The sequence below is a fragment of the Cetorhinus maximus genome, chromosome 9 (genome assembly GCF_964194155.1).
Source record: "Cetorhinus maximus chromosome 9, sCetMax3.hap1.1, whole genome shotgun sequence".
Classification (NCBI taxonomy): domain Eukaryota; kingdom Metazoa; phylum Chordata; class Chondrichthyes; order Lamniformes; family Cetorhinidae; genus Cetorhinus; species Cetorhinus maximus.
Window position 1 is genome coordinate 78,615,630 of NC_135887.1, and position 27,286 is coordinate 78,642,915.

Here is a 27,286-nt window from a genome sequence, read left to right on the forward strand (position 1 = left end):
AAAAATAAAGGAGGCCGCAAATTACTTGGAAAATAAGAATCTAAATGAGCTTGAGGAGCAGCAGGATCTGGAAGTACAAATCATTAAAAGTGGTGACACAGGTTCATAAGATCATAGCAAAAGCAAACCAAACACTAGACCTTATTTCAAGAAGGATAGAGTTGAAAAGTAGAGAAGTTGCGCAAACATGTATTGAATCTTGGTAAGCCCCCCCATTGGAGAACTGCATACTGTCCTGGTTGTCATTATAAGAAGGGTATGGAGGCACTGGAGAGGATGCAAAAAAGATTTGCCAGGATGATACCAGAAGTGTGAGAGTATACCTACCAATGAACTGGCCAAGTCTCTTTGTTCTGAAAGAAGACGGGGTGACCTAATAGCTATCTTTCCAATTATGAAAGGTTTAGTTAGCCTAGAAAGTGAGGACGTTTCCACTAATGGAGAAAAGCAAAACTTAAAGGCCATCAAGATAAGGTCATCGCCAAGAAGTCATATAGGAAGTTCAGATAAACTTCCTTATCCAGAGGATGGGGAGAATGTGGAACTTGTTACCACAGTGAGTGGTTGAATCAAATAATAAACAGGCATTCAGGGTGAGCTAGATAAGCATATTAAGGAGAAAATGTGAGAGAATGGTTCCCAAAGTGGGGCACGCATACTCCTGCAAGTACAGCCAATATTCCTGGTGGGTTCTTTTCTCTTAATTGTGTCATGATGGAATTTCAGGGATGAAATTTTTTTTCCGACCTCCATCTCCCCCTCTCTATAGTTCTCCCAAATGCAAGGGTCTCTAGTCTCAGGCTAATGCGCTGCCACTCACCTTCCCACTGCTCATTCAATCACAGGTTGTTTCCCACTCTTGCCACTAACCGGCACACTAGTGAGACACCACTGTGTCTAATCCCAGCAAACGTGAGAAAGAGGGAACCTATGATTGGAGGAGCAGTGAGCGGCAGGAAGGCAAGTGGCAGCTTATGAGCCTGAGTGGCGGCGGCGGTGGTGTGAGGGAACTAGCTGCTAGTCGAAACATTGTCCGAGTGGGAGAGGCAGCTATTTGACTCACATGTCACTGAACTACTGGGTGGACATGACCTACCTGGTCCATGCCTTCAAGGCAGAACTGTCTCACATAGGTAAAAAGGGGCAGGGGGTAGGAAGTTTGGGAAGGGGGACTACTGAGTGAGTCAGTTGGAGGGAGGAGATGTGCGAAGAGGGATGGCTGAGTGAGTGACTGAGGGGCGGGGGTTTTGGGAAGAGCAGCTGCTGAGTGAGAGACGGGGGGAGGGGATGTTGGGAACAAGGGGTGTGAGTGAGTGACTAGGGGGGAGGGGATGTGAGTGAGTGACTAGGGGGAGGGGATGTGGGAACAGGGGGTGTGAGTGAGTGACTAGGGGGGAGGGGATATGGGAACAGGGGGTGTGAGTGAGTGACTAGGGGGGAGGGGATGTGGGAACAAGGGGTGTGAGTGAGCGACTGGGGGGAAGGGATGTGGGAACAGGGGGTGTGAGTGAGTGACGGGAGAAGGGATGTGGGAATAGGGGGTGTGAGTGAGTGACTAGGGGGAGGGGATGTGGGAATAGGGGGTGTGAGTGACTGGGGGGAGGGGATATGGGAACAGGGGGTGTGAGTGAGTGACTGGGGGGAGGGGATGTGGGAACAGGGGGTGTGAGTGAGTGACTGGGGGGAGGGGATGTGGGAACAGGGGGTGTGAGTGAGTGACTAGGGGGGAGGGGATGTGGGAACAGGGGGTGTGAGTGAGTGACATGGGGGGAGGGGATGTGGGAACAGGGGGTGTGAGTGAGTGACTAGGGGGGAGGGGATATGGGAATAAGGGGTGTGAGTGACTGGGGGGAGGGGATGTGGGAATAGGGGGTGTGAGTGAGTGACTAGGGGGAGGGGATGTGGGAACAGGGGGTGTGAGTGAGTGACTAGGGGGGAGGGGATGTGGGAACAGGGGGTGTGAGTGAGTGACATGGGGGGTGGGGATGTGGGAACAGGGGGTGTGAGTGAGTGACTAGGGGGGAGGGGATATGGGAATAAGGGGTGTGAGTGACTGGGGGGAGGGGAGGTTGGAACAGGGAGTGTGAGTGAGTGACTAGGGGGGAGGGGATGTGGGAACAGGGGGTATGAGTAAGTGACTGGGAGGAGGAGTTGTTGGGAGGAGAGGCTGCTGAGGGAGTGAGTCGGGTGGGAGGTGGTTTGTGAAGAGGGGCTTCAAGTGCTTATGCTCCAAAAAAACCAGCTCATCCATCACATCAATGGTAAGTAAAAAATATATAATTATAGACATATACCTGCAAAGTGTAATTATAATGATTTACAAAACCCCAGGTTGTTAGAGGGGTAGTTAAAAAAGGAACTGCCTGTAGAGATACACATAAAGTTGGTAAATCTGAATAGGGGTCCGTGACCAAAATTGTTTGGGAATTCCTGTGACAGAGCATTACGCTGTTAGAGTTAGATGAAAGGTTGGGGAGGCTCGAGTGGATTATAAATGCCAGCAGGAAATGGTTGGGCTGAATTACCTGTTTCAGTGCCGTACATCCTATGTAATTCTATGGAATTGGGAAACTTGTGGCCAGCAATATAAGATCAGAACTAAAAATGAAGTGTTGGCACTTTTGGACAGACCAGGTTTACTGGTCCAGTACATTTCTGTCCTCTGAGGATAAATCTCCAATTGGAAATAAATACCTAAGCCGAGTTTTGTTTCTTCCCCTGCAGTGAAGGACTTAAGCTTCAGCGAACCCGAGTTAGAATGATTACAAATAGGCATCACGAGCTGCTCAGCCCCCATTCCTTTACAAAAGGAAAGGAGAGAACAAGCAGATGTTGTCATCAGTGAGCATTGCCACAGCAACCATTTCTCAACCTTACTCTAAAATCTACAAAACGCCCCCTCTTCCTGCGGCAAAAAAAGACTCTTTAATCTGCTCGTCCATTTATCCCTACTCATCCCCCTGACATATCCTGGTGGAAGATGAAAGGGCTTCAGTCAGTTTCAGCATACACCAATACTCAATTCTCAGATAGGTACAAAATGCTGCATTTACTTATTATTGAACTGAACATGCCAATCCTTGACAAAATGTTACTTGGGCCTAAGGAATTACACAGTTGGACTGGCCTGTAGGCAATGAAGATGAAAAGCATTCAAACTAATTCTTCCCTGGATCAAAAAGGATCCCTTTGTTAAATACCCTCAATAGTCTGCTTCAAAGGAAAGGCCTTTTCGAAATTGCGAAGCAGAGCGAAACTTGATCTTGGTTTGCTATCTCCTCCATTACCCCTGGTTCCTTTCCTAACTTTAACCCTGCTCAAGAGATGGACTAATTTCTGTGGGTTATCTATACCAAGGCACTGGGAGTAATTTTGACCTTGGCCATCAGTGTGAAACAGCCGATATTGGTTCGGTTGCATGAAATAGAAGCTCTGGATTTTCACTTCCATAGACTTTGGTATTGCCCATTTCACACTGTCATCCAAAGCCAAAATCACACCAATAAATGATACCCCTTGGAAAGTTAATGTCATGATATTCAGCTGTGAGCTTCCATTGGTATAGATAAATTTCTAATTCATATTTTTTTAAGATTAAATATCAGCCTTGGATCAGTGGTGGTGCTCTCATCTCGTCAGAAAGCTGTAGATGCAAATTCTATCCCAGAGACTCGAGCATCTCACCAGGCTGACAGCCCGGTGCAGTACTGAGGAAATACTATACTGTTGGAGGTCCCACCTTTTGGAAGAGACATTAAACTGGGACCCTGTCTTCTCACAGCACGAATCAAAATGGAATTCCACACCCCACCATGTCTTGGCCAACATTTATCCCAAAAACAACCCCAATAAAGTAAACCACCTGGTCATTATAATATTGCTGATTGAGATCTTACTGCACAGAATTTGATACAGAGAGAATTTAAATATCAGTCCATAAGTGAACAATACACCAGAAAGAGAGAAGGATTGTTCCTGGAACAATATTAATTTAAAGGTTTGGGATAGTTTCAGGGCTGTGACTCCTAGGTAACATTAGGAGGGGCAAGTATCATTGCAAAAGTAATAGAGGCTATAACCCAGCTGAAAATACAGAGCCTTACTTAGTTTTAAGGGTGACATTTTGAAGGCAATCTGAAGCATAATTCTTTAAGAGTGATGCTTGACTGATTGGTAGCTCACAGGCATCAATGTGACTACCACACAGGTACAGGCAGGCAGGATATTTTACAGCTTCCTGTTCTCTTAATGGGAATGACTCATCTTGGGATACAATTCCAGGAGAATCTACCAGTGCCTCGCCCAAAGAGCTATTCTTACATTTGACTCTAGATAATGAGTGCTAGTTTACTATTCTACCAAGGGATGAATCACAACTACATCTGATCAAGATCTTGTTTGGTATCTACGCACTTGCCTTTTTCAGTGAGGCTCACTGAGTCGACACTAGCAGCAGGAACCATGGCTGCTTTTCCAGTCTCTAGCCCAGAAATACCCCTGTTGTCCCCTGGCTGAGCTTGGGTTAACTAAGCACTGACCAAGGAATTAACCTTTTTCTACCTTTATCAACACTTCTTTTGCAAGCTGTGTTGGGGAACAGGTGGGCATTGTGCCAAAGCCTCCACCAGGACCAGTTGTCCTGAAGTCCAGGATTCCTGTGATAAGCCTCGGAGGTGTAATCTCCCCACCTTGCCTGAGAAATTGCTCTCCGCAGCTTTTGCTGCTGCTCCAGAGGTATTTTGAACAGCAAGTTCCAAGAACGGGCACCTCTCAGAGGCCCGCTCCCCCGACCTTTCAACTATGCATGCCAAGACCTAACAGGCAACCCTGTCATCTAGTGTTCAGTCAGGGTGTTTTACAGGGGATTGTGTTTTGCCCTTATTAAAGCCAGTTGTTTGCTCCCTCCTATAAATAAGTAGGGGTTATGTTAAACTGTGGGGCATGCCATGCAGCAGCTAGGGGAGAAGGGAGAGGAAGATTGTATCCCCAAATATTAGTTCCGGCTTGGCCCCCTAAGGATCATCCAGCAAAAAGGAAGTGGCACAAGAGGCCATAAAATCCAGCATAAAATCTTTTGAGTAACCAAATTTTTAAAAAACTGCTTGACAACAGTGATTTTAGGCAACTCAGTGAGAGTCATTTCGCCTATTCCACAACAACAATGAGTTGCATTATATAGTGCCTTTATCATGGTAAAAATTTGTAATCTTTAAATATTCAACGAGAACAATGTACTTCGCTAAAAAGCAGTGAGGGGGTAAAAAAAATTCACTCTCTAAAATTCTATTGAAGCTTAAACCAATTATTTTTATTCATTCATGGGATGTGAGCATCGCTGGCAAGGCCAGCATTTGTTGCCCATCCCTAATTACCATCAATTGGCGGTGAGTCCCCTTCTTGAACCACTGCAGTCCACCTGGTGTCAGTACACCCACAGTGCTGTTAGGGAGGGAGTTCCAGAGTTTTAACCAGTCACAGTGAAGGAACAAGTTCCAAGTCAGGATGGTTTGTGACTTGGAGGGGAACTTGCAGGTGTTCCCTTGAGTCTGCTGCCCTTGTCCTTCAAGATGGCGAAGATCATGGGTTTGGAAGGTGCCGTCCAAGTACATGCGAACTGCTGTGATTTAGTTATTGATGTGTGCATCATTCCAGAATGTCGGAATCATTTTAAAGCTAGGTCTGAGATGAAATATTAATGTATGATTTGAGTGGGTTCTGTTTTAGCCATTTTTCTCTCAATCACCTGTCCTGTAATCACCCGCTCAGTAGCATAGCTAGTGCTCTGCCTCAGGTATTTCATGATGATTGAGCTGCTATCAAACAATAATCAACCATGCTGAGTGCCAAGCATGACATCAGCTCCCTTCCTGCCTCTATGTTCCGCCCATTGGTCACAGAGAGTATGAGACAGCGTCTGAGAGATCCTGATGATATCATTTGGTCAACACCCACACAAAAGACTTTGGCGCTTTTTCTTCTATTCCTATTCAGGTCATCTCAGAAGATTCTTTCATTACTCACCCCATGTGGTATGCCTGTACCAGAAATAGAGCAGGAAGTCATCGCCCCACACTGACACGCCTCAACTTTATGTAGTAAGAGAGACATCACTTCCATTAATCCTGTTGTCAAAGTGCTTCCTTTTATCCCCATTTCACAGCTTTGTTTTTCCTGACATATACAATGACATCAGTGAAATAGATGTAGACTTTTCCAATGTTAAATGCAGAGGCTATGTAGGAGGCTTTCAGCTCTGGAGATTCAAGAAGAACACTGGATTTGGCAATGTGAATCAACTGAGGCTGGTGGGGGAACCACCAGGTCGGGAACATGGTTTGAGTGACAGGGAGGCAGCATTCAGGGACGCAAGATGGCTGCGGGACAGAGCACTTAGATATCCAGCTAGAATGGAACAACAAACTATTTAACTGCAAGGCTTGAATAAGGGGGTTGAGTTCTGACTCAGTATCTGAAGGCATGACCACGAATAATGGAAAAATTAATATTGAGGACATACAAGAAGTCAGAATTCGAGGAGTGTGAATATCTAAGAGGACTGTAGGGCTGGAGGAGAGTATAGGGATAGGAAAGACTGAGGCCATGGAAGAATTTGAAAACAGCGAGTTCCAATCTCAAGAGCTGTCAGGAGATGTGCTTATTAATGAAAGATTCAATGTGGAACTAACATAGATCTTGTTACACACTAAATAAGAAAGTTTGACCCTATCAGAAACATGGAATAGAACCACTGACATGATGTCAACTAGCGAATGTCATCTGGCACTGGGAGGTAATCTCATGCCAGTGGGTGAAAATGGCAATTAATATTTCTTCTTTCAATTTGTTGGAGTATTACTCCTCAATGACACATTAATTTTAGAGAGGGAAATGGAGAAATGGGCTGGCGGGGGGAGGGAGGGAGAGCAATATTGATAAAGGATTACTCAGTAGAAAGAAGAGATCTTACTAACAACAACTTGTATTTATATAGCATCCTTAAAATAATAAAAATATCCAAATATGCTACTGGAGCATCATAAAGCAAAATTTGACTCTGAGCGATGTATGGAGATATTAAGTCAGATCACCAAAAGCTTGGTCAAAGAGATGGATTTTAAGGAGTGTTTTAAAGAAGGCAAGAGGGACAGAGAAGTGGAGAGATTTAGAGAGGGAATTCCAGGCTTAGGGCCTTGGCAGAGATGGCAGATCAATTAAAACTAGGGATATAGAAAAAGCCAGAATTAGAGGGGATGCATAGCTTGGAGTGTTGTAGGGCTAAGGGTGATTGGGCACTGGAAAACGTATGGGTCGAGTTTAGGAACAGCAAAGGATGCAAAACTCTGGTAGGAGGGTCTACAGATAGCAGTAATGTAGTTGGGAGAAAGATAAATACAGAGATCTGGGCAGAGTGTGGCAGACATAATGTGGTTATAATAGGAGAGTTTAATTTTCGCATAGAGTAAGAGAAAGCAGGACAATTCAAGTCGTAAAGCAGTGAATTTCTAGAATGTATTCAGGTGAGTTTTCTAGAACAATATTACAATCATATCGTAAAAAACTTTCCAAAGGAAGGGTGGAGCTGCTTAGGTACCAAAAAGGAGATCTTCTTATGGAGGTAGAGGGCATGGATGAGGTAGTAAATGAAATTTTGCATCTGCCTTCACTAAAGAAGATGATGATACCAATGTCAATGGAGGAGGTAGAAAAAATTGGATAGGTTAAAAATGAATTGAGGAGACACTTAAAATGTTGGCCACGCTCAAAGTAGAAAAGTCACATAGCCCAGGCAGGATGTCCAGACATGTTGTTGAGGGGAGTGAAGACAGAAATTGCAGAGGTTTTGGTGACAATCTCCAATTGTCCTTAGATATGGGACTAGTGCCAGAAGATTGTAGGATTGTGAAAATTAAAGCCATGTTCAAAAACGAAGAAAACTTAGGCCAGGATTTTCCCCTCAGCGATTTGGGGGCGGGGCCCGCTCGCTGAGGGGAAAATGACACAGGATGACTTCGGGAGGGATCCCCGACGTCATCCCGGTCCCTTTAAATTTTTAGGAAGGCGAGAGGACAGCGAAATCAGCTGTCCACCCGCCGACCTGTCAATGGCCAATTGAGGCCATTGACAGGCTAATTAAGATAATTAAAGACCTGCTTGTCCAAGCTTAAGGCTGGCGGGCAGGCCAGGAGTCCCAGCGGGCTGCAGATTATTATCTTTATCCACTGGCAGGATGAAGTTTCATGTCTGTTTTTTAAAAATTTAATAAATTTTATGTGTTTATTATTAACAAGTCCCATCTCGTGTGACATTGCCACATGAGGGGGACATGTTAACAATTTTAATATTTATCTATTTTTAGAGTTTCCTTACCTCTCACGAATCTCCCTGAGACAGGACTTTGCCTCTGGGAGCAGCGCGCGAAAGAGCGCACTTTGACAGATGGGGAATCCCTCCCCCCCTACACAAGCGCTTCCTGTCGGGCAGGCCACTGGGTGAGCCTTAATTGGCCCGCCCCCTCAAAATGGCAGCGGGCCCCGTTTCGGTGGCGGGGATCGGCTGTCCGCCCGCCGCCAAGCCGGTGGGGCCTGCACGCCATCCGAGGGCAAAATTCTGCCCTTAATCTGTCAATTAGAGGCCAGTCAGTCTAACATCAGTGATGGGGGATCTTTCATAGATATCAATCTGGGACAGGATGATTGGCATTTGGAAAACTATCGGTTAATAAATGGAAGTAGCACAGACCTTTTTAAAGGTAAATCGTGTTTGGCTAATTTATTTGAGTTCTTTGACACAGAGAGACAGCAAGAACACAACGGGTTGAATGGCCTCCTTCTGTGCTGAATTCCATGAGCTGAATTTTCCCAGCCTATTAATGACAGGTTGGAATGTGGGAGGACAGGTAATATGATAGGGGAGGCCATCAAAAGGGGAGCCTAATGTCTTCCCACCGCCACAACTGGGTGGCCAATTAAGCCACTTAATGGCCAAATTAAGCATCACTTCCCACTCCCAGTGGGATCCCAGGGTTGGAGAAGGGGTCCTTTGGCAGCAAAGACACCACAAACTCCTCCAACCTCCTATCACCAGGGCTTTGCTAACTGGCCCTGGTTTCCCCACAAAAAAACCTACCTGCTCTTCAAGGGCGCCTCACTATTGCCTCACCATTCAGGTGCCCTCAACCCAAAGCAGCAGCCTCAGCAGTGGGCACCGCCATGGATGATGCTGCTGAGCTGCCAGCCCAACCAGAGGGCCAACAGCGCTTGCAGGTATGCCAGCATCCTTAATTGGGCAGTGGCCCTGGCGTTAATTGGCAACCACTGGCAAAATGCTGCCCCCGGATTATACTGTCTGCTGGAACGGGGTCGCCTCCCGCTTTTTTTACTCCAGAGGCAGGACTTCATGGCCCTCCAATTCTAAGGAACAGAGATGGTGCACTAGGAAAATGCAACTGATGTTGTGTGTATTAACTTTCAAAATGCATTTAATAAAATACCACAGAGTGGACTTGTTAGTAAAATTGAAGCCTAGGACGGAATTTTACCTTCCCTTTGGCCATGGGTTGGGAGGCAGGTAGGCTGGCAAGATGGCTTGGAAAAAGCAACATGCGCTTGTCATCTCCCATCACCATGCCTCCTGGCCAGTGGCAGGAAAGGTAGCAGACAGTTCGCCTACCCAGAGCCCAACTGAGCCACTTAAGTGACCAATTAGGGACCTGTTCACGCATCTGCTGGTATTTTACCAGTGATGCGGGGTCCTGGCTTCCCAGTGGGCTCCAGTGTGTTGAGGGAGATGGGGGGAGTGGAAGGTCTCCCCATTTTTGGATATCCTTTGGCCCGCAGAGGGCCCCCCCACCAACACCAGCAGCAATGGCAGTCTCCTTGCCTATGCGCTGCCCTGCCCTCAGCGACACACTCCTCCCTCAATTGCCAGAGCTTGCCTGCCTGACTCTGGCGTTTTCACTTAAATGGCTTGGATGGTGCATAGCCATTGATAGGCCCTGATCCTGGAACTAGATCCCCAGAAATGGCCACCACTAGCAGTGGTGCTGCTGAGGCTGCTGAGCTGCCATCCCTCTAAATAGGCCAGCAGCTCCTGGTGGCAGGCTGCTTTAAATGGCTGTCACTCACAAAATGTGGCCGAGGGTCCTGCTGCCCACCGAAGCAGGGCTATCTTCTGCTTTCAGCCCCGGTAACGGGAACGCTTCCGCCTACATAAAATTCAACCCATAGTAAAGAATAAGGAAGTGGGTAACAGACTTCAGGAGGACATTGACTGGTGAAATGAGGAAGCAGATGAAACGTAACACAGCAAAGTGTGAAGTGATTCCTTTTGATTAGGCCCCAGCTGGAATGCTGTGCCCCATTCTGGGCACCACACTTAAGGAAGGATGTCAAGGATCTTACCGGGAGTGGAGAGGAAATTTATGGAAATGATAGCAAGGATTAAAGATTTCACTTACGCAGGAAGGCCAAAAAAACTGGAGTTGTTCTCCTTAGGGATGTGAAGGTTAAAGGGAGATTAAGTAGAAGTGTTCAAGATCCGGACGGGTTTTGATAGAGTAACTAAGGAGAAACTGTTTCCAGTGGCAGAAGGCGCCAGTAACCAGAGGGCACAGATTGAAGGTTATTGGTAAAAAGAACCAGAGGTGAGATGAACAGAACATTTTTATGAAGTGTAATGTACTGCCTGAAAGGATGGTGGAAGCAGATTCAATAATTTTCAAAAGGGAACAGACACAATGGGCTGAATGGTCTCCTCCTGTGCTGTAATTCAAGTCAAGGGGAGCAACTTACTGGACCTAAAACAAATGGTAATGGAGAAAATAATGAAACCTAAGACAGACAAATCTACAAGATCTGATGGATTCTATTCCAAGGTACCAAAAGCAATAGGTGAGAAAATTATAAATGCATTAGCCCAAAGCTTTCCAGATTCAGGAACTGTGCCTTTAGATTTGAAAATTGCAAAAGTCACTTGATTATTTAACAAGGGAGGGAGAGAAAAAACAAGTAACTACAGACCTATCAGTCTAATGTCAGTCAAGCTACTGGCATCTATCACTGGATCAGAAGCAGAGTGACTGAGCACTTGTCCAGGTATTAGTTGATCAAAGAGAGTCAGTATGGATTTACGAAGACTAGGTGGCTGCAGAGATAACGGATACATTGGTGGCAATCTTCCAAAATTCTCTAGATTCTGGAAAGGTCCCACCGGATTGGAAAACAGCAAAGGTAACTCTTCTGTTCAAGAAAGAAGGCAGATAGAAAGCAGGAAATTATAGGTCAGTTAGCCTGACATTGGTCATTGGGGAAATGCTAGAATTCATTATTAAGGAGGTAATAGCAGAACATTTAGAAAATAATAACATAATCAGGCAGAGTCCACATGGTTTGGTGAAAGGGAGATCATGTTTGACAAATTTATTAGAGATCTTTGAGGATATAACAAACAGGATGGATGAAGGGGAACCAGAAGATGTAGTGGATTTGGATTTCCAAAAGGCATTCGATAAGGTGCCACATAAAAGGTTACTGCACAAGGTAAGAGACATGGTGGTAGGGGTCATATATTAGCATGGATAGAGGATTGATTAACTAACAGGAAATAGATAGGATAAATGGGTCATTTCAGATTGACAAACTGTAACTAGTGGAGTGGCACTGGGATCAGTGCTGGGTCCTCAACCATTCATGATTTATATTAAGGACTTCAATGAAGGGACTGACTGTACTGTAGCCAAATTTGCTGACCATGCAAAGATATGTAGGAAAGCAAGTTTGAGTAGGATACAAAGAGTAGGCAAAGGGATATAGATAGATTAAGTGAGTGAGCAAATATTTGGCATGGAGTATGATGTGGGAAAATGTGAGGTTGTCCACTTTGGCACGAAGAATAGAAAAGCAGGATATTGTTTAAATGGAGAGAGAAACTGTGGAACTGTAATAGAGAGGGACCTTTCAGAAAAATGAGATGTGACCTTACTGAAACATAAAATATTCTGAGGGAGCTTGAGAGGATGGCTGCTGAGAGGCTGCTTCCTCTTGTGAAGGCATCTAGAACTAGGGGGCACAGTTTAAAATGGCCTAGCAAGCCACTCCGTTGTAATAAACCGCTACAAAGACACAAAAAAGGAATGAAACCGGACGGATCACCCGGCATTGACCTAGGCACCGAAAATGACAACGGCAATCGCAGCCCTGTTGACCCTGCAAAGTCCTTCTTACTAACGTCTGGGGACTAGTGCCAAGATTGGGAGAGCTGTCTCATAGACTAGTCAAGCAACAGCCTGACATATTCATACACATGGAATCATACCTTACAAATAATGTCCCAGACTCCACTATCACTATCCCTGGATATGTCCTGTCCCACCACGAGGACAGACCCAGCAGAGGTGGCGACACAGTGGTATACAGCAGGGAGGGAGTTGCCCTGGGAGTCCTCAACATCAACTCTGGACCCCATGAAGTCTTGTGGCATCAGGTCAAACATGGGCAAGGAAACCTTCTGCTGATTACCACATACCGCCCTCCCTCAGCTGATGAATCAGTGCTCCTCCATGTTGAACATCACTTGGAGAAAGCATTGAGGGTGGCAAGGGCACACAATGTACTCTGGGTGGGGGACTTCAATGTCCATCACCAAGAGTGGCTCGGTAGCACGACTACTGACCGAGTTGGCCGAGTCCTAAATGACATAGCTGCTAGACTGGGTCTGCGGCAGGTGGTGAGGGAACCAACAAGAGAGAAAAACACACTTGGCCTCATCCTCACCAACCTGCCTGCCGCAGCTGCATCTGTCCATGACAGTATCGGTAGGAGTAACCACTGCACAGTCGTTGTGGAGATGAGGTCCTGCCTTCACATTGAGGATACCCTCCAACATGTTGTGTGGCACTACCACTGTGCTAAGTGGGATAGATTTCAAACAGATCTAGCAACTCAAGACTGGGCATCCATGAGGGACTGTGGGCCATCAGCAACAGCGGAATTGTACTCAAACGCAATCTGTAACCTCATGGCCTGGCATTTCCCCACTCTACCATTACCATCAAGCCAGGGGATAAACCCTGGTTCAATGAAGAGTGCAGGAGGGCATGCCAGGAGCAGCACCAGACATACCTAAAAATGAGGTGTCAACCTGGTGAAGCTATAACACAGGACTATTGCATGCCAAACAGTATAAGCAGCAAATGATAGACAGAGCTAAGCAATCCCACAACCATCTAATCTCTGCAGTTCTGCCACATCCAGTCTTGAATGGTGATGGACAATTAAACAATTCACGGGAGGAAGTGGATCCAAAAATACCCCCATCTTCAATGATGGAGGAGCCCAGCACAGCAGTGCAAAAAATAAGGCTGAAGCATTCCCAACAATCTTCAGCCAGAAGTGCCAAGTAGATGATCCATCTCGGCCTTCTCCGGAGGTCTCCAGCCAGTCTTCAGCCAATTCGATTCACTCCACGTGATATCAAGAAACTGCTGAAGGCATTGGATACTGCAAAGGCTATAGGCCCTGACAACATTCTGGCAATAGTACTGAAGACTTGTGCTCCAGAACTTGCCACGCCCCGAGCCATGCTGTTCCAGTACAGCTACAACACTGGCATCTACCCAGCTATGTGGAAAATTGCCCAGGTATATCCTGTACACAAAAAGCAGGGCAAATCCAACTTCGCCAATTACTGCCCCATCAGTCTACTCTCGATCATCAGTAAAGTAATGGAAGGGGTCATCAACATTGCTATCAAGCAGCACTTGCTTAGCAATAACCTGCTGCACTGATGCCCAGTTTGGGTTCTGCCAAGGTCACTCAGCTCCTGACCTCGTTACAGCCTTGGTTCAAACATGGACAAAATAGCTGAACAACCGAGGTGAGAGTGACTGCACTTGACATCAAGGCAGCATTTGGCTGAGTGTGGCATCAAGGAGCCCTAGCAAAACTGGAGTCAATGGGAATCAAGGGGAAAACTCTCCGCTGGTTGGAGTCATACCTAGCACAAAGGAAGATGGTTGTGGTTGTTGGAGGTCAGTCATCTTAGCTCCAGGGCATCACTGCAGGAGTTCCTCAGGGTAGTGTCCTCAGCCCAAACATCTTCAGCTGCTTCATCAATGACCTTCCTTCCATTATAAGGTGAGAAGTGGGGATGTTCGTTGATGACTGCACAATGTTCAGCACCATTTGTGACTCCTCAGATACTGAAGCAGTCCATGTCCAAATGCATCAAGACCTGGACAATATCCAAGCTTGTGCTAACAAGTGGCAAGTAACATTCGCGCCACACTAGTGTCAGTCAATGACCACCTCCAACAAAAGAGAATCCAACCATCGCCCCTTGATGTTCAATGACATTACCATCACTGAATCCCCCACTATCAACACCCTGGGGGTTACCATTGACCAGAAACTGAATTAGACTAGCCATATAAATACTGTGGCTACAAGAGTAGGTCAAAGGCTAGGAATCATGCGATGAGTAACTCACCTCCTGACTCCCCAAAGTCCACCATCTACAAGGCACAAGTCAGGAATGTGATGGAATACTCCCCACTTGCCTGGATGAGTGCAGCTCCTACAACACTGAAGAAGCTGGACACCATCCAGGACAAAGCAGTCTGCTTAATTGGCACCACATCCACAAACATTCACTCCCTCCACCACCGACGCACAGTAGCAGCAGTGTGTACCATCTATAAGATGCACTGCAGGAATTCACCAAGGCTCCTTAGGCATCACCTTCCAAACCCACAACCACTACCACTCAGAAGGACAAGGGCAGCAGATAGATAGGAAGACCACTATCTGGAAGTTCCCCTCCAAGTCACTCACCATCCTGACTTGGAAATATATCACCATTCCTCCACTGTCGCTGGGTCAAAATCCTGGAACTCACTCCCTAACAACACTGTGGGCGTACCTACACGACATGGACTGCAGCGGTTCAAGAAGGCAGCCTCACCACCACCTTCTCAGGGGCAACTAGGGATGGGCAATAAATGCTGGCCCAGCCAGCGAAGCCCATATCCCGTGAATGAATAAAAAAAAGGGGGTTTCCCATTTAAAACAGATGATGAGGAATTTCTTCTCTCACAGGATCATTAATCTTTGGAATTCTTTTTCCAGTGAGCAGTGGAGGATGGATATATTCAAGGCTGAGTTAGACTGATTTTTGATTGACAAGGGAGTGAAGGGTTATGAGGGACAGGCATGGAAGTGGAGTTAAGGCCACAATCCGATCAGCTATGATCCTATTGAATGGTGGAGCAGACTCGGTTGGCTGAATGACCTAACTCTGCTCTTATTTCTTATGATCTTATGATCTTAGGGGCCAGATTTTTGATGAGGAGAGGTTGGTTTATTTCCAGGTCATGACCCCCACCTCATCACAAACTAGGAATGAACTGACATTTTCGCAAGGTGCTCGCCTAATTGGAAAAGGAAGAGGTCTGCCGGCCAATTAGTGACCAGTCGTGTGGAAATGGCAGTGGACACTAGGAAAGTGGGCTATGTTCTGTCCTGACTTGGCAGCTATTGCTGCAGCTGCTGTCTGTGAATGTTTTTAAAAAAAGGAAGAATCTACCTTCAAATTGGCCAGGGCAGACTGAGAGCTGGAACCTGGGATAGGGTAGGGAAATGTTAGTATTATTAAAATTTCAATGCTGTGGAATAGATTTTCTTCAAAACTTGCACTTTTTCAATCACACAAAGCCTCTTTCATGCTTCTGACCTTGTTCCTGAGAGGCTGGAGCAGTTCGGTTTTACACAGCTCCCAACGGCCGGCTTTAGTAGTTGAGCTCTGAACAAGCCCCTTAACTACATAGTTGCGCCCAATTAATGTTGCCGGAGTCTTCACTTGCCTGCCCTCTCCCTGCCCATGTGAAAGTCAGCACATTTGGGGATGGAGATGGTAGACGGTTCACAAGCCAGGTGCCAGTTTTTTGATTGCTCCCTTCCGTGCTGACCTGACCTGGTGCATGAAAATCCAGCCCTGGGTCTTATCTGACTAAATTTTTGCAGAGGTCACTAGCATGGGGGATTGAGAAGCATCTGTGGACATTGTCTATTTGGACTTTCAAAAGACCTTGCATAATGTTCAACACAAGATAGCAAAAGACTTACTACTCATAAACAGGCTATTCAGCCTAACAGGCCAATGCTTCATTTGAGCTTCTTCCCATTCTACTCATCCAACCCAATCTGCATACCCTTCTCTTACTTTCTCCCTCATTTATTTATCTAGCTTCTCCTTAAAGGCATCTGTGATAAATACTATTAGCAAAACTGAGAATGTGTAGAATTGGATATAGGTTCGTAAGTTGTTTGGAAGGTAGGAGGCAGACAGGAGAGATACAGGGAAAGTTCTCTGGTGGAATGTGACAAGGGATCTGTACAGGGAGCTCAGCTTTTCACCATATATGGTAATACTTGGAAGAAGGATTAGAAGGTTGCACATCTATGTTTGCAGATGACACTAATTTGGGAGCCATAATAAGTGGTTTGAAGAAGTTATGATTGGACACAGACAAACCATGGCAGATGTGGGGAAGTTTGAGGTCATCCACTTTAGACCTGAGAAAAACAAATTGGAATATTTTCTTATGGTGAGAGATGACGAGTTGTGGAGGAGCAATAGAATTTTGGTGCACATGTACACAAATCACTAAAATGTTGGTACACAGTTTACAAAGATCTAATCAAAGAGGCTAATTGAATGCCATCCTTTATCTCATGGACACTGCAATACAAAGGGGAGGAGGTTATGCTTCAGTTTTATGAGCCTTAGTCAGGCTCTCATCTGCATGATTGTATTCAGTTTGGGGCAGAAATCTCAGGAAAGGTGCACTGGCTTTGTGAAGGGTGAAAGGCAGTTTCACCAGAATGATACCAGGGCTTAAAGAGTTAAATTATGAAGACATGTTGCATAAACTTTGGGATACATTGGATATATACTTGAAAAGGACAAATTTGCAGGGCTACAGGAAAAGTGCAAGTTGCGTTGCTCAAGGGCGTTGATAGCTTCACATATCTAGGCTCTGCAATCAGCAATCTGTCACTTGAAATCAGCACACGCATCTCAAAAGCTGCAGCGGTTGTGTCCAATCTGGATGAGAAGGTATGGAACAACAGCAACCTGACTGAGAGCACCAAACTGTGAGTCTACCAAGCCTGTGTCCTCAGTGCTTTAACCTGGACAACATATGCTAGACGGGAGAAGAGGATGAACAGATTCCACCTTCACTTCTCAGATGTATCCTCACTATCTATTGGCAGGACGAGATGACCAAATCAGAGGTTCTGGAGAATTCTAATTCAATCGGCATACACTCATTGCTAAGCCAACAATGCCTATGCTGGCTCGACCAAGTTCATTGGATGGGTGATAGCCAAATAACCAAAGACGTTCTGTACGGTGAACTGGCCACTGGGTCATGACCTCCTTGGCCTCCATATCTTTGCAAGAGGGACACCTGAAAGTATGAAGATGGCAACTGGGAGACAATCACTGCCGGCTGTGACCTCTGGAGGTTGACTGCTTAGAAAGGTACTGGAAGAGACAAGCAGAAAGTAGAAGCTCAGCTGGCTGAGAAGAGGGCCCAGAGAAAACAGAGGCCAGTCAATCCTGCACCTTCTCAGCCCACTGTCTTCCTCTGAAGCAAATACAGCAGAGACTGCCATGCCAAAATGGGGCAGAGTTAGCCACCATGGTGCAAACCATCGTCTTACCAAATGGAAGGTGACCACCACCACCAGGAGCCTATAGCAGAGGTTTCAATTTCTGGAAGACTCAGCCTGCTTATGGAAGTTGTCACCAAATTGCTTTCTTGAGAGGTAAGCCTTTGAAGAAAACCCAATGAGACGCTCCTATCAGAAGTTGGAAGCCTCTGAAAATGAGGCTGGTGACAGTAGATGATAGGGCACAGAAAGTGTAACTCCAGCCACATCACTCAGCCTGTGGAAATGACAAGAGTGCCACTGCCCTAAACCTATGGGAACAGCAAATTGCAAGGTTCTTGAACCTTGGAGGATGGGAACCTTGAAGGATTAGGTGACATGAAGGGAAACTTATCTTCCTCCATATATGCCACCTTCTGTATGCAGCAGCTGCATTGGAGACGATACACACTTTTAAAAGATCGCTCATAAAGAAGCTTTAAAGAAACTTTCAGGATGTCAGCGCTGAGATAGAAGCTAAGGTTTCCGCTCTCTTTCCCCAAATTCTCAACCCTCTGCTTCATTCTAGGTAGCAGGCGCTGCCCGGCCAACACACCAGTTAAAGTGACAATGTGACAAACAATGACAGACTGCAGAATGAGAGAGGGGGAGAGAATTAAATCAGAATCCAGTGGCACTACATTAGAGAATGAGCAGGTCAACCTTTGATTCATCCCAACCTTCCAGGAAAAGAGTAGCAAGGTCTATTTGGCTGCCTGGGGGAAGAACTACATAATCTGATGTGTAAAGCCTCCTGCAGAGGCTGTATACCATCGGTATTGATATGAAACCATAGTGTGCGTCAACAGTAAACATCACAAAATTCACAGCGAGGGTAGAAAGCCCAAACTAAATAGTGACAAGCAAAGACAAAGACATAAAAGAAAAGTATGCTTCATCCAATGGTCGCCACCAGCAATTGCGAAGGCTCGATTAGGTCTGTTGCCTTATTTCTGCTGGATTTTCTTTCTAGCCACTTTCAAAGGGGTGGGGCAGTATTTTCCCCACGTATCAAGCCTTCAGAAGCTGCGGAGGTGCTGACTAGAAGTTGGCAGAGAAGAAAATCCCATGATTTCACCCCATGAGTCAGACTTAGATCGCAAATTGGCAGGGGCCTAGTGCGAGGTTGCTTCCTGTCACCCCACCTTCCCACACCTGAGATAAGTTCCATGGTGTAAGGAGGCTAAAAGAAGGAAAACAGGGAAAGCGGCAATCAAGGGATTTATTCTCATTTGAAGGTTCAGTTTTCTCACTTTCTTTGGCGTTATATTCCCCGTTTAAAATGATTTTGACTAGATTCCCATGAGATTCTGAATGGAAAATAATTCAACAATAATTAGGGAGAGGATTTATTGAGAAGCTATTTTCTCCTGAATCCTTAACAAGTTGTTGGATAACAAACAAAGCATTATTGTGAGCATGCATTCATTTTGAAATTTAATGTGGCACTATTACGACTGGAATTGAAGGAATTTTATTGGAGGACCTATTCCAGTGTCAGTGTTTGTTTTGTCAATTGGGATGAGGATTGACTCAAACACTTAAGTTCAGAAACAAAAACAGAAAATGCTGGAAGAACTCAGCAGGTCTAACCGTATCTGTGGAGAGAAAGACGGAGTTAACGTTTTGAGTCCGTATGACTCTTCTGAAGAAGGGTCATACAGACTTGAAACATTAACTCTGTCTTTCTCTCCACAGATACTTTTAGGCCTGCTGAGTTTTTCCAGCATTTCTGTTTTTGTTTCAGATTTCCAGCATCCGCAGTATTTTGCTTTTACTTAAGTTCAGGGGGAGAATTTTTGGGGGGGGGGGGGGGTTGCTGAGCGGGAGCGTGCTGCGATCAGCTGCGCGCTGCCATTTCACGTGAACGGGCTAATTAAGGCCCCCCCAGTGTGACATGCACCCGAAAGCACTGTGCGCTCCCTGTGCGGGTGAGGGGAGTAGGCTGAGTCGGGGCCAGAAATCTCCCTGAAGCACAGAGCTGCCTCAGGGAAATTAGCTTGATTGTCAAAAATTTTAATGAAGAAAAAAAATTTTTTAAGACAAGTCCCCTCATGTGACAGTGTCACATGAGCTAGGACATGTCAATGAAATTTAATAAAAAGTTTTATTCAATTTATAAACACTTCATGAAACCTCATCCCGCCTGTGGATGAGGTTTCATGATAAATGCGAAGGCTACCTGGGCTCTTCTCCTGCCCGCCAACCTTAAGGTTGATGGGCAGCTCCGTTTAGTATTTTAATTGATATTTAAATGGCCTTAATAGGCCTTTGACAGTTCAGCAGGCGTGCAGCCGACTCCGGTGCGCGTCCGCTGAACTGAAAATTGGAATGACGCAAGGTGACGTCGGGATGCACGCTCGACATCACCGCACGTCATTTTACGTGTCAGTGAGTGGGCCCCGGCCCCCGCAAGCCGACCCGAAGATTCTGGCCCAGAATCTTGGCTAATAATCTGAAACTGGAAACCCAGGTCAACTCTGTGCAAGAATTAAATAACTACAATAGCTTCTATTTATATAGCATCATTAAGATAGTAACACCTCCTAAAACTCTTCAAAGGAACATTATAAAACAAAATATGAGGCTGAGCCACATAAGGAAATATTAGGCGGATGACACAAAGATTGGCTGGGTGGTTAACAGTGAGGTTGAGTGTCTTGGGCTATAGGAAGATATAGATGGGATGGTCAAATGGGCAGATAAGTAGCAGATGGAATTTAACCCTGAAAAGTGTGAGGTGATTCACTTTGGAAGGAGTAATTTGACAAGGAAGTATTCAATGAACGGCATTACACTAGGAAGTTCTGAGGAACAAAGGGACCTTGGCGTGTGTGCCCATAGATCTCTGAAGGCGGAGGGGCATGTTAGTGGGGTGGTGAAAAAGGCATATGGGACACTTGCCTTTATCAATCGAGGCATAGATTACAAAAGTAGGGAGGTCATGTTGGAGCTGTATAGAACCTTGGTGAGGCCACAACTGGAGTACCGTGTGCAGTTCTGGTCACCACCACATTATAGGAAGGATGTGATTGCACTGGATTGCAGGGGGTGCAGAGGAGATTCACCAGGATGTTGCCTGGGATGAAACGTTTAAGTTATGAAGAGAGGTTGGATAGACTTGGGTTGTTTTCGTTGGAGCAGAGAAGACTGAGGGGGCGACCTGATCGAGGTGTACAAGATTATGAGGGGTATGGACAGGGTGGATAGGGAACAGTTGTTCCCCATGGTTGAAGGGTCAGTCACGAGAGGACATAAGTTCAAGGTCAAGGGCAGGAGGTTTAAGGGGGATGTGAGGAAAAACTTTTTTACCCAGAGGGTGGTGATGGTCTGGAATGCGCTGCCTGGGAGGGTGGTGGAGGCGGGTTGCCTCACATCCTTTAAAAAGTACCTGGATGAGCACTTGGCACGTCATAACATTCAAGGCTATGGGCCAAGTGCTGGTAAATGGGATTAGGTAGGTAGGTCAGGTGTTTCTCATGTGTCAGTGCAGACTTGATGGGCCGAAGGCCTCTTCTGCACTGAGATTCTGTGATTCTGTGATAACCAAAATCAGGATCAAATAAGTAGGTTTTAAAACAAAAACAAAAATAAAAATACCTGGAAAAACTCAGCAGGTCTGACAGCATCTGCAGAGAGGAATACAGTTAACATTTCGAGTCCATATGACTCTTCAATAGAACTATGGAAAAATAGAAGAGAGGTGAAATATAAGCTGGTTTAAGGCGGGGTGGTGGTGGGACAAGTAGAGCTGGATAGAGGGCCAGTGATAGGTGGAGATAGCCAAAAGATGTCGTAGACAAAAGAACAAAGAGGTGTTGACGGTAGTGATATTAGCTAAGAAATGTGCTAATAGGTGACATTAAGGGTGGAAAGCAGGACGAGCAAGGTACAGATAGCCCTAGTGGGGGCGGGGTGGGGGGAAGGGTTTTAAAGATTGTCTTTAAGGAGCAGAGCAAGGTAGGGAGGTGGTGAGGTTTAGGAAGGGAATTTCAAGCTTGTGGGCTAAACTACTGAAGGCACAGCCATCAATTCTGGAACGATTAAAATCAGGGGTACTCAAGAGGCTGGTATTAGAGGAGCTCAAATATCTTGGAAGGCTGTGGATCTGGAGGGATAAGGAGGGGTGAAGCCATGGCTGAATTTGAAAACAAAGATGATAATTTTTAAATCAAGACTTTGCCTGGCCAAGAGCCAAGGTCCGTCAATGAACTGACCCTAGGAGGGAATAAAGGAGAGAATCTCTGGGTTAACTGCACTTTAGATATGATAGGGTCCCCCTTGTCCTCACTTATCACCCCGCCAACCTCCGCATTCAAAGGATCATCCTCCGCCAACTCCAGCATGATGCCACCACCAAACACATCTTCCCTTCACCCCCCCGGCGGCATTCTGCAGGGATAATTCCCTCCGGGACACCCTGGTTCACTCCTCCATCACCCCCTACACCTTAACCCCCTCCCACGGCACCTTGCCATGCAACCGCAGAAGGTGCAACACCTGCCCCTTTACTTCCCCTCTCCTCACCATCCAAGGGCCCAAACACTCCTTTCAAGTGAAGCAGCATTTCACTGCACTTCCCTCAGATTAGTCTACTGCATTCGTTGCTCCCAATGCGGTTTCCTCTACATTGGAGAGACCAAACGCAGACTGGGTGACCGCTTTGCAGAACACCATCGGTCTGTCTGCAAGCATGACCCAGACCTCCCTGTCGCTTGCCATTTCAACACTCCACCCTGCTCTCATGCCCACATGTCTGTCCTTGGCTTGCTGCATTGTTCCAGTGAAGCTCAACGCAAACTGGAGGAACAGCACCTCATCTTCCGACTAGGCACTTTACAGCCTTCCAGACTGAATATTGAGTTCAACAATTTTAGATCATGAACTCTCTCCTCCATCCCCACCCCCTTTCCGATCCCCCCCACCTTTTTTCCAATAATTTATATAGATTTTTCTTTTCCCACCTATTTCCATTATTTTTAAATGTATTTCCATCCATTGTTTTATCTCTACCTTTTGGCCTATTTCAATTCCTTCACCCCACCCCACCCCCACTAGGGCTATCTTGCTTGTCCTGCTTTCTACCCTTAATTAGCACATTCCTTAGATAATATCACCACCTTCAACACCTCTTTGCCCTTTTGTCTATGACATCTTTTGGCTTTCTCCACCTATCACTGGCCCTCTATCCAGCACTACCTGTCCCACCTCCCCTTAAACCAGCTTATATTTCACCTCTTTTCTATTTTTACTTAGTTCTGTTGAAGAGTCATACGGACTTGAAACATTAACTGTGTTCCTCTCCGCAGCTGCTGCCAGACCTGCTGAGTTTTTCCAGGTATTTTTATATTTGTTTTAGATATTGGCGACAGCTCGATGGCTGCATCGCCTGCTGAACTTCCAGTTATGGCCTATGCTTCGAAGCCCACAAAACTGGCCTGTTCTGATTATGGCCCATTCTCAAAGCCCATAAGAGCTGATCCACCATAATCCTCCTTAGAGCAGGGCCTACATTTTAAAACCCTGGGGGACAGTTAAGAAGAGTTTGGCCGCTACGAACTTCCTTGGAGCTGCTCCCACTATGTGCCTTCGGTGGAAATGTGTCAGAAACTCCACTTGCAAACCAATGGAGTTTCAACTGAGTGAAATTACAGACACCAGAATGGGGGAGCTCTGAGGAAATTCCCCTTTGGGTGTAGCATGGACAAAAAGCAAAATACTGCAGATACTAGAAAGCAGAAACAAAAACAGAAAAGCCTGGAAACACCTAGCAAGCCAAGACAAAAGGTAATTTTTCAGGGTTAGACTCATAATCAGTACTGGACAATATATACAGATGAACATTTAAAAAGAAACAGAAGAAAGGGGATAGGGGGAGGAAGATAAAAATGTACAATGCCCAAACACTGATAAGTGTTTCGGCTGAGTAGAGAACAGAAACAGAAGCAAGTCTACCCTACATTTCCAGTACCAACTGCAAGAGCTAAAATGAGAGTTAGAATTAAGTTCTGAGTCAATGTTTAAGGTCAAAGGAATGCAAAATGCCCATTAGAAAGATAAGGTATTGTTTCTCACTTTGGAGAGAATATGAACGACATTTACAAGGATGCTGGAAGATTTTAGCACTGAGGAAAGATTGGATAGGCTCAGGTTGTTTTCTTTGGAACAGAGGAGGCTGAGGGGGATTAAATTAAGGTGCATAAAATTATAAGGAGCCCAGGTAGAGTGGATAAGAAAGGTCTATTTTCCTTAACAGAAATGTCAAAAGCCTGGGGGCATAGATTTAAAGTCATTAGTAGTAGGGTTAGATGGGAGTTGAGGATATTTTTTTTTCGTTCAGAGGGTGCTGAGGGTCTGGAACTCACTGTCTGGAAGGGCGGAAGAGGCAGAAACCCTCATCCCATTTGAAAAAAACTTGCACTTGAATTGCAGTAACCTACAAGGCTTTGGACTAAGAGCTGGATTGTGGGATTGGGCTAGTTAACTCTTTTCAGCTGCAACAGGCACAATGGTTTCCTCCTGTGTCGTAAACTTCTCTTCTATGATTCACTCAGCTTGTGTTCATCTACATTGGAAGGTCGAAGACAGGGCAGTCGGAATAGGAGTGGGATGCAGAACCGAACTGGCAATAGGCATGGAGCTTGGTATTAGAGGGAAAGAGAAGATGTGTTTGTTGGTGGGACTACGCTGCGGGAAAGAACAGAAGATAATCTGTTAAGTGTGGAGGTTAGGGCCAAAAGGACCATGCATCTTGTCGTTCTGAGAGGGGAAGGTGGAGAAAGAAAAGGCAAGGGCAGAAGCACAGGAAATGGAATGGGGAGAAGGAATTCAAGTCTTTACAGGAAGCAGGGAATATCAGAGAGATATCAGTGATTGTGGTCAAATTCAAAATGGTGAAATTTAAGCTGTAAACCATGAAAAAAACATGAAACACCACAGAAATATTGGCGTGCAAGAGCTCAGTGAGAGGAAGTCGAGCGTCCATTGTACCTTCTACTTCAACATTACAAATATACAATTACACACTGTAACTGTTTTGTCCTTTATCCTGAGAATCATTGGTCATCTATTCTTGTCACCTCCATCTGCTGTTCTGAACAAACTCTTCTTTCTCTATCTCTTTATTTGACTCCTTGACTTTCGCCAACACGCTAATTGTGGCTGTGTATGTTTTGTGTGCATGGGTGTGTGTTTTTTAAAACTAGTCTTTATTGTGCTCCTCAGGGATGAGGGCTCCATCTGACCTCAGACTACTACGAGGAATGTACGCACCCGTTATGACAGATTATCCTGCAACACTCATTCCAAAGCAATGGGCACAATGTGCATGTCAGGTACAAAGGATAATTGATTGCAGCTTGCTTGCACTGTTCAGACATCCTAAGTGCTTATAGGGCCCAGGGCAGGGCTCTTGGTGAGGAACGGTCTGTAAAGAGCCCACTTCTACAGAGGGTGCAAGTCGGATAAGCTGAGGAGAAATAATTGTGTTTGCACCAAACACCTTCACACACATGCACACGCCCATGCACACATGCACACACCTATGCACACACACACTCATACACCTATGCACACATGCATGCACATACGCACAAACACACACACACACACGCACACACACACACACTCTCACACGCTGATGCACACACACACACTCTCAAACGCCGATGCACACACGCGCACTCACACGCCGATGCACACACGCGCACTCACACACACACACTCTCACACGCCGATGCACACACGCGCACTCACACACACACACTCTCACTCGCCGATGCACACACGTGCACTCACACACACACACTCTCACACGCCGATGCACACACACGCACTCACACACACACACTCTCACACGCCGATGCACACACGCGCACTCACACACACACTCTCACTCGCTGATGCACACACGTGCACTCACACACACACTCTCACACGCCAATGCATACACGCGCACTCACACACACACAATCTCACACGCCGATGCACACACGCGCACTCACACACACAAACTCTCACATGCCGATGCACACACGCGCACTCACACACACACACACACACACTCTCACACGCCGATGCACACACGCGCACTCACACACACTCTCACTCGCCGATGCACACACGTGCACTCACACACACACTCTCACACGCCGATGCACACACACGCACTCACACACACACACTCTCACACGCCGATGCACACACGCGCACTCACACACACACACTCTCACTCGCCGATGCACACACGTGCACTCACACACACACTCTCACACGCCGATGCACACACGCGCAATCAGACACACACACAATCTCACACGCCGATGCACACACGCGCACTCACACACACACACACACTCTCACACGCCTATGCACACACGCGCACTCTCACACACACACTCTCACACGCCGATGCACACGCGCGCACTTACACACACTCTCACACGCCGATGCACACACGTGCACTCACACACACACACACACTCTCACACGCCGATGCACACACGTGCACTCACACACACACACTCTCACGCGCCGATGCACACACGCGCACTCACACACACACACACTCTCACACGTGCACTCACACACACACACACACACTCTCACACGTGCACTCACACACACACACACACGCCGATGCACACACGCGCACACACACACACTCTCACACGCCGATGCACACACGCGCACTCACACACACACACACACACTCTCACTCGCCGATGCACACACGCACTCACACACACACACTCTCACTCGCTGATGCACACATGTGCACTCACACACACACACTCTCACACGCCGATGCACACACACGCACTCACACACACACACTCTCACACGCCGATGCACACACGCGCACTCACACACACACACACACACACACTCACACGCCGATGCACACACGCGCACTCACACACACACACTCTCACTTGCCGATGCACACACGTGCACTCACACACACACACTCTCACACGCCGATGCACACACACGCACTCACACACACACACTCTCACACGCCGATGCACACACGCGCACTCACACACACACTCTCACTCGCTGATGCACACACGTGCACTCACACACACACTCTCACACGCCAATGCACACACGCGCACTCACACACACACAATCTCACACGCCGATGCACACACGCGCACTCACACACACAAACTCTCACACGCCGATGCACACACGCGCACTCACACACACTCTCACTCGCCGATGCACACACGTGCACTCACACACACACACTCTCACACGCCGATGCACACACACGCACTCACACACACACACTCTCACACGCCGATGCACACATGCGCACTCACACACACACACTCTCACTCGCCGATGCACACACGTGCACTCACACACACACTCTCACACGCCGATGCACACACGCGCAATCTCACACACACAATCTCACACGCCGATGCACACACGCGCACTCACACACACACACACTCTCACACGCCTATGCACACACGCGCACTCTCACACGCCGATGCACACGCGCGCACTTACACACACTCTCACACGCCGATGCACACACGTGCACTCACACACACACACAC

General features: G+C 46.6%; 1 protein-coding gene and 1 long non-coding RNA gene across 7 annotated transcripts in view; one reads left to right on the top strand and one right to left on the bottom strand.

Moving 5' to 3' along the window:
- The window catches only part of LOC144684741 (uncharacterized), a 108,775-nt gene extending 104,922 nt beyond the window's left edge, over nt 1-3,853 (top strand). For both annotated transcript variants that reach the window (XR_013577557.1, XR_013577556.1), the window contains exon 5: nt 3,594-3,853. This is a non-coding gene — a long non-coding RNA (uncharacterized LOC144684741). The remainder of the gene's footprint in view (nt 1-3,593) is intronic.
- Nucleotides 1-27,286, bottom strand: part of LOC144684740 (potassium voltage-gated channel subfamily KQT member 1) — a 767,141-nt gene that overhangs the window by 318,329 nt on the left and 421,526 nt on the right. The gene's annotated exons all lie outside the window — the stretch shown is intronic.